General features: G+C 45.0%; 1 protein-coding gene across 1 annotated transcript in view; it reads right to left on the reverse strand.

Annotated features, from left to right (window-relative positions):
- LOC138288241 (transcriptional regulator QRICH1-like) overlaps positions 1-12,669 on the reverse strand; it is a 261,954-nt gene that overhangs the window by 221,687 nt on the left and 27,598 nt on the right. The window lies entirely within an intron of this gene.

The following is a 12,669-nucleotide window of genomic DNA, read 5'->3' on the forward strand; positions in this document are numbered from 1 at the left end:
AGGTCTTGTCTCACATCAGAGGCGTGTCAAGGAATCCCAGATTTAGATACACCCAATTCAATTACACGCACCAAACATATCTTTCCCCAGCCAGAATAAAGCGCATGTTCCCTGATTCAGTACCAACATGCCCCAGATGCAAAATACCATCAGCACCCTTCTACCACATGGTATGGGATTGCCCTAATATACAAAAGGCCTGGGCGGAGGTGGTAGGGGAGGTATCTGGGCTAACGGGACTTGCACTGTTAGCAGACCCTGGGTCCTGCCTGCTGGGACTGAGGAAGAGACCAAAAAAACAAAGACACCTGCACAAATTTATAGACTTGGCCTTTTTAATGTACAAAAGATTAATAGCAATGCATTGGAAAGCCCCTAAGGCTCCTGATCTGAAATCCTGGTACTCTCTAGTAATACGCTGGGCTCACACTGAATACCAGGTACTAAAAAGAATGGTGCGCGAAGGGCGACAACACACAGGATGCTCCACTTGGGATGATTTGGTAACAAAATTGGAGGCCAAAAACGATGAGAAGCCTCCTTGAATCAGGGCACATATATTCGCGATAATCACGACATAAATTCCCCTGCATCCCCCATTACGGTAACAAAATTCATAGGGCACCCAGGCATCATAACGCACACACATCATTTCCTCCCATCTCTCTAGTAATAATTGTCCATCAAATTTTCGTTACCACAGTCCCAGCGACACGTGAGGAGCAGAAAACCAGGGTAGCTATCTGCATATACCAATCCGGATGGTGCCCTCCTCAGGCAGCCAGGGAACTCATGCATGCAAAACAAGGCCCACACTGGTCACGAGCGAATGCCTATATAAAGTAAACAATAAAGGATAAACCTATGGAGGGTGCAGCCAGGAATGATATTGTAAAACTAGAAGTGTTCCGTCAAGTGCATATTGGGGGGGGGGTGTGATTGTTAAATGATCTAGATATTAGTTATTGTATTGGTTTATCATGTGGTTGCAAATTGAACAATTTGTATTATTTTTTTAAATATAAAATCGATAAAAATATTTAAAAAAAAAAAAAAAAGACTCTTTTTGATTTTAAAAATTCATATCTTTGCTTGTGTATATTGGATTTTTGTCATTTTGGTCTTGTTTGATTTAGATTTATATTGGCTATTTTTCTAAACTGGTGTTGTGTCCCATTTGTAGAGTTTTCACTGTATTACTGTATGTGTTGGTACAAATACTTTACATATTGCCTCTGAGATAAGCTTGACTGCTGGTGCCAATCTACCAAGGGGGTGAGCAGGGGTTGTCTGAGGAGGGTAACTCCCTTACCCTGACTAGAGTGAGGGTCCCTGCTTGGACAGAGTGCAAACTGACTGCCAACCAGAGACCCCATTTCTAACAATCATCTTTCATGACACTTACATAGTCCTTCAACCCACAGGTATCCAAGTGCCATAAAGTTAATGACAGAAGAACAGATGACTCTTTAACCTTTTTTTGAAGAGAACATTCCTGAGAGCCTATATAGTAGATTCTGGAAGAGCGTCCCAGAGGGGGCTAGGAAAAAAAAGTAAAGGGCCTTCCACCTGCCCATTTGTACAGCAGGTACAGAATCATTAAAAAAAAAAAAAAAAAAAGGTTTGTTACTGGATTAACGAACTTTGGATGGGGTACATCGCTTGACCCTAGTCTTAATATACACTTGTAGATTACAGATTAAGCATTGGTGAATAAGGATCCAGGATTTAAATGTTATTGTGGCTGTTACTGAAGCCAGAATCTACTCTTCAATGATGTTGAAATTTGAACTTATTGGGCTACATAAGGGACTACTCTGACACTTTTCAACCAGCCTCTTATTAGCCCAAATCAATAGCCATTTGCTACTGAGTCAGAATCAATTCGGGCCAGGAGTCAAGCATGGGGTTAGTGGACATCAACCAAGATGATTGCAACCTTTTACCACTGACGTCCTGGGACCTTACCTTCTAAGCACCAATGGTCACAGGCTTCTCAAGGAGGTAGTGGTCCTTTCACTACCTCCCTGAGAAGACTGTGACTGACTCAGAACTCAAATATTTAGGCAACGGAGTCGATAAATGCTACCCAGCTGAGTGCTTCTCTTTATGAAAAAAAAGAGAAGACTTTCTGTTACACACCCAAACGTAATAGTGCAGAGAGTAAAATGAATCAGGCATAGGGTTCTAATATGGGTGCCACAGGATTATAATCATACATAATACGACTAAGCAAGATTATGGGACAGGTGAGAGATCACTATAGCATGTGCGAGAAGCTCTCCTGGTACTTTAAGCTGTATGTCATTTCAATTGTGTCCCACTACTGAAATGTTTTCTCAGGACTTAAACGCATAAAGAATACAAATTACCCATCCAATTTAGCCATAGAGGCACAGTTCCCATGGTTTGCTTACCTGAAGTATCAAGTACTCGAAAATCTGGAGCATAAAATCTGGAGTCAAGATAAGTGAGAGCAGCCCTGCTCGCAGTTTACAGCAGCAGTTTACAACAGTAATTTGGGCAGGTGGACCAGCCTTCTTCTCCGGTGTCAGTCTATGCATGAGGTGCAGCACAGACACAGGAAGTTCCACTAGCAAAACAAACTGAGCACCCACTCCCAACTGCTCCCCCAACCACTTTGTCAGCTCCCGGCAGAGTCAACATAAGTGCTCATGCAGAGTGCAACATCGCTGTCACAATACTGTGCACATCTCAGTCTGTCTATTGAGCAGGTATTCAAAGTTTGGTGAGGAACCACAGGGAGGAAGGGATACCACTCCTAGATCAGTTAATTGCTGGTTACACTCCCTTGATTCTGTCCACTTTTGTTGGCTCTTCTACGTTCCAGGAATAGCGGATGAGCTTCTTCTCAAACAATTGGCTCCCTGCATGGTCAGGAATATCTGCCTTAGAAGGCCAGTCAGGCTCCCAGACACCAGGCAGAACAACAGCTCTTCCGTTAAATGGCACTGAATTCAGGTGATGTCCCCTCACCTCTGAGAGACTGGCCATCAAGGGCACCGGCCCTGGATCTCAGAGTGCTCTGCAGAGTACTTGAAGAACTACTGTCACTTGGTCATGAAGAAACTGGAAGCATGTGGGATAATGTAGGTCCTACTTTTACAGGTATTTTCCAGACACGGGATCCCACTATGTGTGTTATGGAACCAACTCAAAGCAGTTCCCTTTCAACAGTACCATCTCCCTCTGCAGAGAAGGCAGACTTTGTTGGTTGAAAGTGATGGCTCTCGCTGCAAGCAGTAAAAACACTGTATTCAAACTGCAGTACCCAAAATACAAGCACAATGAAGTGAAAAGACTCTGCCCCTGGCTTTCATCAGATGTCTGGAGTAACATCCTGTCAGGAGACAAAGACGAAGACTCTGCTTCAAAGATTCGCTCTAAAAACAAGAGTCCCCACCTTTACATTCAGCCAAATGACAATCCTCAGAAACGTATGAGCTACAGGTACCTGCTACATTTCGTACGCAACCTCATCTTCACCGTCCTACACTTCAGTGTCTGAGGCTACATCTCTCTACTCTGTAATGCAACCAATAATCTACTGTAGCCTGGAGCGGTACCATAACCTCCACCTTGTGATATGTTTTACCAGAGGCATCCAAAATGGATCCCACTGAACTCTATAGCAATACACTCACAATATACATGGAGATTTGCTGCTGCTGGTCGACATACACAAACCATGTGCATGACGTACCTGGGTGAAGTGGGGCCTGAAAACACCACATTGATACCTTGACAAGAAAAAAAAAAAAAAAGAACAGTTTTGAATTAACAGTCAGAAACATGGTATGCTGCTATTACCACTTAACACAGCTGTTCTAGGACTTGGTGGGCCCCTATAAACCTCAGAGCCAGTACCTCGGTCTCATGTGCAGTTACAAGGCCTAGGCTTCAGAGCATATACAGGATTATCGTGTGTGCTGAGCAAAATTATCAGGATAACAGATGCCCTACCTGGAGTCACAGAACGAGGGTGCAAGTCTATACCGTCATGCAGGGGAGATTCCTAATCCCAGCTAATAATGTTATTTGTCATGGTAACTATTCAAGTCCCATTCAGCAAATAAACTCTTCTTTGCACCAGCTAAATGTAATAGTGAAAAGGTGCTACTTCTGCTTTTAAGTAACGATCCATAGATAGAGTGGAGTCAAACATAACGCAGAAGAAATTGCTTCTGGCCTATGGTACAAAGCAGACTAGAACAAGCCTAAAGGCTTGATAGTCATCTCCAATTCTATCTAGCTTTTATGCAGAGTTAACAAGTTAGGATTCCTTTTCTAATCTTATGTATGTATAGCCAGCAGAGTAAAATAAAGACGAATTGAAAAAGGCGTGTGCATAATTATGGAACAATATCACCCACATCTGTTAATACCCAACATAAATCTAGAACATAAACAATGAAGAAAATAGGTGACAACCAGGATCCTTGCTGAATATCGCATATAACATTCAACTGTGCTGATCTTATCTTTTATACACCCTGTGGAATACTGGTTTAACTGGGAGGAGTAAATCTACTTTATTGTCTTATGTCACACCATCACAACATTTTAACTCTCTATAATAAAGTATCATGGTAGAGGGGACAGTCAAGCTCATCAGCAGGCAGGTGACCCACTAAATAGGAGAAATGATTAAATACCCAACAGGGTCATCTTGATGTATGTTGGGTCTAAGGTCCTAATTTGACTTTGGTGGACAGTGTTAGTACTACTGCCAAGGCATAGTACTATACTCCCTGCCATGGTAAGGGTACTCTACCTGCCAAATTTAGAAATGTCTGCCAGCCCAGTGGACAGCTCTTTCATTTGCAGGATCCACCGTCACAGAAGTTCCTGTAAATACAATGAAAGTGTAGAGTCAACATGACTAACCCAATCTGTAAATCGGGCGGAGGACCTTTGCAAGCGAGTAACCCTCCCCACCAACTCTAAATTGGGCCCTAAATCCCAACAATACATGGCAAAGATTTTATTTACAGATGCATGGCCACAACTTTTTCTTTTTTAGCTTTTTAGGAACAGGAGCACACTGGATGGCAGTCACAGCAAATGATAAGGTTGAGTTTTTTTTTTTTTTTTTTTTTTTAAACAAAGAAGTAACTCATGTCTACTTTCGTTCCTCATCATATTTGCTACACAGAATGAACAGTTAATAGTGTGTTGTGAGAAGAGCTGCTCATTCAGTTACTCCTTGATCAAAACAAAGCACAAGGGTCTTTCCAATTAGTCTTAGCCGATCACATGTTAACTAAGTGTAATACTGCCTTGTGTCAGGGGGAAACACGCTTCTCAGTCGCCCTAGCTCTTATCAGACACAACTGAAAAACTATCTAGTAAGATCTGTAATCTTGTTATCCTCTTAACTACAACTACTTAGAGTAGATCTTACCAACTCTAATTACTGTGTCTTCAACATTGTAACTCACCCAATTGATGTCAGACTGAGATGTCTAACCATGCCAAGTTCAATGATAACAAACACCCTTCGTTGCCTATGCATTTTCAACATCTGACACTGCTACTCACGCTTGTTGCAAGGTCTGGACAGGAATATCAGGTGATCCTTCATCTAGAGTGCATCCTCTCAGCCTTTAAGCTGCCATTTTGAGTTGGCTAGGTGCTAGCAAAGGCTAACTCCTAAGCCTCATCACTCCCTCCTACGTCTGCATGCACCATGAGGAAAGTAGACCCAGGCACACAGTATAAGCACAAATAGGACTGAATTGTGGGGAAAAAGTGGCACATATTGCATGATTGCCTCCAGGAAGACTTTGCTCTTGTTCCTGGTTTTGACCCTGGTGCATTTTAAATAATCACTGTTTGATGTAACAAACATTTATTTTCCTCCTCACAGGTGCCCTCTCCACGTATTCCTCCTCTGCAGCCCTCTGCCAATTGACTGGTTCGGATAATGTTCATAGTCTTAAGCCTACCTCATCTTATTAATCTTTCTTTCTCAGTATATCGCATTTGGAAGGGAAAGGACACAGTGGCATGTGCTGAAATACAGGCATGCACCTTAGTGCTCCCATGTGGACTGTAGACCTCTGAATTGCAAATCATACACCCTGGGCATTCAGTGGCTTACTCCTATGTTACTTCAAGGTAAATCAATATATGACTTCGGGTTGCCAAACAGTACCCCTGTGAAGTTTTCTCATCTGTTGTTCCTGGATGAAGCTTGCATAACACTCACTGACTCCTCACTATTGTCTCAAATGGGGTTAATCCCTGCCACTCTCGGGTGGAATCCTATTGTATCTCCTGGTGGCTCGGCAGGGTTGGGTCTGTGTCACTCCAGAGTGGACTCCCTAGAGTACTCCATGGTAGTTTAACACCATACTTGTGGAATTGGCCCTCTGCTCCTCCTCTTGGATAGCAGTTAGTACTTACAGTGGTTGCTTCCACTGAGACCATCAACTGTTGTCAGTTCTCATGTTACATCCTCATTGAAGTAGAGCTAGTACCTGCATTGGTGATACCATCGTCTTCATAGCCCCATGATTATGAACCGCAACATAGCTTCAATGTGCTAATCACGTATACAAAGACATTACCTAATATGTCCCAAATAACCAAATTACAACTAATAGGCACCAAGGAACCTGAAGCAAATTAGAGAACTTCACGAATTTGCCACATATATGCAACAGTACATAAATGAAACAACGGGAAAAGTTACATAGTAGACTTCCCAGAATAAACTTTGGTGCCCAGAGTGGTGTAGGAAAGTACCCTCTTTCTTGGCATGGTTACCTTCATTTTCTGCCTGTTAGTGTGTTTGACTCTCTACTGGGATCCTGCTAATCAGGACCACAGTAGTTCTGCTCTCTCCCTCCAAACTGGTCACTGGATACTGTTAACACAATATTCCACTCACAATTGGCATACTGATGCCCCCTTTTAAGTCCCTAGTATATGGTACCTAGGGCATTAGGGTGCCAGGGGACCCCTTTGGGCTGCAGCATATATTTTGCCACCCATAGGGAGCCCATGCAAAGCCTTCTCCAGGACTGCCACTGCAGCCTGCGTAAAAAGGTGGACGCACCCTTTCACTGCAATTTACACTGCACCAGGTCACTTATAAGTCACCCCTATAGCAGGCCTGCCAGCCCTGAGGGCAGGGTGCAAAGTACCTGTGTATGAGGGCACCCCTGCACTAGCAGAGGTGTTCCCATGACCTCCAGGACCATTTTCCTGGACTTCGTGAGTTCGGGGACACCATCTTACACATGTACTGGACATAGGTTACTACCTATGTCCAGCTACATAATGGTAACTCCGAACATAGGGGCTCCTTAGAGGACCCTCAGTACTGCCATTAAAGACTTCTGAGATTTTCCAGGCAGCCCCAGCTGCTGCCACCTCACAGACAGTTTCTGCCATCCTGTTGCTTGAAAAGCTCAAGCCCAGGAAGGCAGAACAAAGGATTTCCTTTGGGAGAGGGGTGTTACAACCTCTTCCTTCGAAAATGAGTTTTTACAGGCTTGGGAGGTGTAGCCTCCCCAAGCTACTGGAAATGCTTTGAAGGGCACATTTGGTGCCCTCCTTGCATAATCCAGTCTACACCGGTTCAGGGACCACTAGTTTCTGCTCAGGCTCAAAACTGGACAAAGGAAAGGGGAGGGACCACTCCCCTGTCCATCACCACCACAGGGGTGGTGCTCAGAGCTCCTGCAGAGGGTCCCTGGGTTTTGCCATCTTGGATTCACAGTTGGCAGAGAACTCTGGGAGCATCTGAGTGGCTAGTGCCAGCGGGTGACGTCAGAGCCCTCCCCTGATCGGTGCTTACCCGTTTAGCTGACCAATCCCCCTTTGAGGGCTATTTAGGGTCTCTCTGCAACTGTTACCTGGTCGTGCATTCTCTGAGGACAGCCTGTCCTCAGCCTGCACCAGAAGAGCAAAGGAATCTCCCTTGGAGTGAAGGAGTAATTCCCCTGCGTCACGACAACCAGCTGCATGGACCCCCTCTCCTACTGAGCTGCGTGGATCCTGCGTCACGGTTGTGGACTGAAGTGGTCCTGATAGTCCTGATGTCCAACTTTGGTGGAGGCAAGAGCTTGCCTCCCCAAGCAAGACAGTACCCCCGTGCACTGCGTGTTTTGCTGTTGTCAAGGCTTGCTGGCATCCTTCAACAAAGTTCTTTGTGCATCTAGCAGCTCTGGCCCCCAGCACTCTATCCTGCAACGCATAGCTTCCAGAGTGGTTCTCCGGCGATGTGGGAGTCTGTCATCTTCTGTGGGCTCTTAGAGTTGCTGAGAGTCTCCTCTGACTCCCTCTTCTGGGTAGAGTCCCCTCTGACTCCCCCTCCTGGGTAGAGTCCACCGGGTCCTTCCCGGCCAGTGCCATTTTCCGATAACCGCAAGCTTTGCGTTTACCAAGACTTGTTGGCGGACTCCAGCGACGCAAACCAGACTGCAATCCTCCATCCGGCATGGGACATCACTTGCACCAACCCAGAACCCGACTCCGAATTCTTGGGCACAGTATTGACTGTTCTTCACCGGTGGTTATTCTTTTGCACTTTCATCCGGGTTAGCAGGGCCTCCTGTTCTCCCTGGACTCTTCTGTGCTTCTTGGACGTGGTCCCCTTCTGGTGTCTTGCAGTCTCTTCTGGTTCTTGCATAATACTGCTTTTCGTTTATGTGTATGCTCTGAGAAAGTTACTGTGTTTTACCCCTAAGTTCCTGGGCTCTGGGGAGGGTTTTAGTACTTACCTTTGGTATTTTCTAGTTCTCTCAGCAGCCCTCTACAAACTATACTTGCCTAGGTGGGAAACGACTTTCGCATTCCACTTTCATAGTAATTGGTTTGTGTTACCCCTAGGCCCATTTCTAACTATTGTGACTTTCACTAATTGCACAGTTTTCAGTTTTTATGCCTCTTTCGGCATACTAGTGTATATAATTGGTGTATTACCTCCTAAGGGAGTATAGTCTCTATAGTTTTTTTGGTATTTTTATCACCAAAATAAAGTACCTTTTTTTTTTGTAACATTGAGTACTTTCTTTCATGTGTGAGTACTGTGTGACTACAGTGTATTGCATGAGGTTTGCATGCCGCCTAGATAAGCCTTGGCTGCTCATCCACAGCTAACTCTAGAGAGCCTGGCTTCTAGACACTGCCTACATTTCAAAAATAAGGGATAACTCGACCTGGTATAAGGTGTAAGTACCACTGGTACGCACAACAAACCAGGCCAGCATCCTGCAGAGGGGTGTAGGGCAGTGCTATATGTGTAGCATTACAAAACAAATCACTGAGAAAATCTCCATGATTTTAAATAATCAGATCACCACAGGGGGCTCACACCTTCCTCAACCCAACGGAGCCAACATGCTATATAAGAACCCTCTAACATTCACACACAGACCCTCATGAATCTTTCAATATAGAGTGCTACCTTAATGATAAACATACCATTTACATATCTCCGCCACCACACTGTCAACCATACTTTTCCTTACATGGACTGACTTTAAAGCCCCCCGAGCTTATGAATGCACTCCTCTGAACAATGACACCTAATATGAGAGGTTTTCTGCAACTCACTACTGCCACACTTCCACTTACTCTCCATCTCAAAAACGACACAAAAGGCTACCCCTCATCACATAGCCGAACCACAAAACTCAGGCATCCATAAACACTATTTGCATGTTTTTTGTAAATAAACGCTCTTCTCCAAAGATAATACAGACATTCATGATCTGCTAATTCCTGGGGATAGTAATCTGCTATTTCTTTGCATGGGAAATCATTTTCCACTATTTTATATAACAGTGCAGAAAAATAAAAGCATGTGTACCAAAGACTTTGCAAAATCCATAGCCACTGATAGTGAATCAATGTCCTACAATGCTCCATTTCATGTGAGACATCACCCCAGTATATCCAGGTAGATCGACCCACTACTTTATCTACAGGAACATGCACTGACTTACTCACCAACATTATCCTCTGTCACCCACTCATCAGGTCAGGGACTTTGACACATGATTTAACATCACAAACAAGACCAAAGCATTATCTTGGTAGGCAAACGTGGAAACACTCCATCAGTGACTACTTCTCAAATGAATGAAGCAGAAAAGACAGAAAGACACAGACACTATGACAACAAGAGGCTGATTTTTAACTGGAAAAGGCAGCTGTGGACTGAATGAAGCAGTGAGACTAGGGGAGAAAGACATTTATAGGGATAGTAAGAAACGGGGCTTCTCTTTGCAGATGTCCTACTCTTTGCCCCCACTGGAACTACTAGATGTTGGTTTTTCGACTCAAACAGCGCACTAAAGCCTGCTAACCAGGATCCAGTGCTAGTGTTCTTTCCTCAAAAAATGAAATTTCCCATTTGGGAAGGACTTTAACACCACTGTTAGTACCTTGCAGGACTCGAAAAAAATCTACTCGACCACTCGCTATGGCAAGTCATATTTGATACGGTCGAGCTATTTTTAGGACTTACTCTTCCCTTCTGGTGTCAGTCAAAGAGGAGGAGCAATAAAAGACCTTGAAATAGTGTTCTTGTATGTCTCATTTGCTCTGTGTTCAGGGACAGAGGTCAAGAGTCAGTTTGTCTTACCGTTAATTTTCCTTCTGACTGCAGTGTTCCACGATTTTGTAAGGTGAACTATCTGCAGTTTAGAGTGTGAAATAAAAGGATATAGGGTGTCAGGTTTTTCCCAACACAACATTTAAATGACTAAGTCAACTGTACAAACATTTCCAGATATATTTCAGTTGTGGGCATATATCAGACACCAATACTACACATATCAGGAAATCATTCCCATCTTGGCATAGGTCACAGAAATATTTCCGTCCCCCGCTATGTAATGCAAACCCTGAAAATGTGTGTGCTATCCTAGCAAGGAAAACCTATCAGGGCATAACATATATCACCAGTCATGAGAGCATGAAACCTATGCAGGTCATAAGGGGGTCAGGAAATCGCCTCCACACAAAGCCTCAGTGTGTCTGTGCGTCTTTGACATACGATACGGTATTCCCCACAATAGCCTTAACAGGGTCAGGGAAGCCCTCAAGAGTTTCCAGAGGTAACACTGCAAATGGAAGGGGGAGAGAGGGAGTGGAACTGCCCGTGAATCCTCAACGCTGCACCTCAAAGGAAGGCGACCCACACTGCTCTCACGGGGGCCCCCTCTAACAAATAACTCCCAGCTAGGCGGAGCCTCCGTTGGGGCTTCCTTCCTGTCCGGATAAAGCGCAAGACAGACGAGACATACCCGACTCCTGCATCAGGAAGAATCGCTCCTGCGCCAATGCCCTGGCGAGGGCAGGTCTTGTCACAGCGAGGAGACCTTCCTAGGCCTCCTGGCCAGAGCTGCATGCTATTCGCCTGCCTCCTGCTGTTGCGCCACAGCCCGCCGCGCCCCAAGCTGACCGATCGGCTCGGGCCCGGCAGGAGCCACGGTTCATATTCTCGGCAGTCGGGCGTGCTGCGCCCCTTCTGTCTTGTATTTTCTTGCACGAGGCCCTAAAGTGGGCATTGGGCCTCAGCAAGTTCTGGGTGCGGTGCACCCTCGAAATTAGGAGTGGGCACCCCCTCCCCTGACCCTCCCTCACCTGGTGCAGCCTGTTCTTTTTCTCTCCTTTTTTCTTTCTTTCCTTTTTTACACCCAGAAGCCATGTTCTTCTTTATCTCAGCATGCCTTGCTTCTGCCCTTTTTCCCTGCATGTTTTAGAACCCCTTACCAAAATGGCGCCTTTCTCTATATTCTCCTGTGGTCCTTTCCCAACCCAACCCAACATGGTGTATTTTTTCTTCCAGTCTGTCATTTCCTGTTTTAGAGTATATAAGGAGAGTGATTCTTGTTCTCCTTGAGCGCACTTCCTTTGTTGGTGATCATCGCCCTAGATGTTTTTCTACAGCTTTTTTCCTCGCCTGTTCCAGTTTCTTCCAGTATTTGATTTCTTTGTGGAAGACTGACCTTTTTGCTTATTTTTGTTCCAGGGAGTTCCGGCCATAGAGGTTTTTCCCTTTGGGGTTTTTTCCTCTGGGACTCCTTCTGGGGGGCACGGACTGCCTTTGGCGTTCCATCATCAGCAGCATCGTGGCACCAGAAAGGACTGCCCTTACCCTGGTCAAGGCAGAACCAGCAAGGATCGAGACCACTCTGCAGTTCCAGTTGGCCAGAGTCATAAACGAAGAGTAGCCTGTGAGATTGCAGTGCCAAAAGAACCAGCCTTCATCAAGCAGTATGGAAAATACCTCAACGGCTGCTGCAGACCCCAACCAGTCGCTATTCTTAACCATTCAACAGCAAGCCCAGGAACTGCAACAACTACAAAATGAAAATGTAACGTTACAACAAGCCTTGGTTTCCCAAACAACAGATGTTCCCACTGTCTCTGCTAATGTGCCACATTTTTCAGGAGATCCAAAAAAGTTACGAGAATTCCTCGATGCTCTGACAGTCTATTTTCCATTCCGACCATCTCAACTTGCGCAAGATAAAACGAAAGTGGGATATTTAATCAGTGCCATGTCTGGTCCTGCCTTGGCCTGAGCGACTTTGTTAGTATCCTCAAATGACCCTGTGCTGCCTGCATTCAGCTTTTGTCGTTGCAATTGAACAAATGTTTGAACGCCCGGGATTGGAATCGTCT

Source organism: Pleurodeles waltl, chromosome 4_1, assembly GCF_031143425.1.
Source record: "Pleurodeles waltl isolate 20211129_DDA chromosome 4_1, aPleWal1.hap1.20221129, whole genome shotgun sequence".
Classification (NCBI taxonomy): Eukaryota; Metazoa; Chordata; class Amphibia; order Caudata; family Salamandridae; genus Pleurodeles; species Pleurodeles waltl.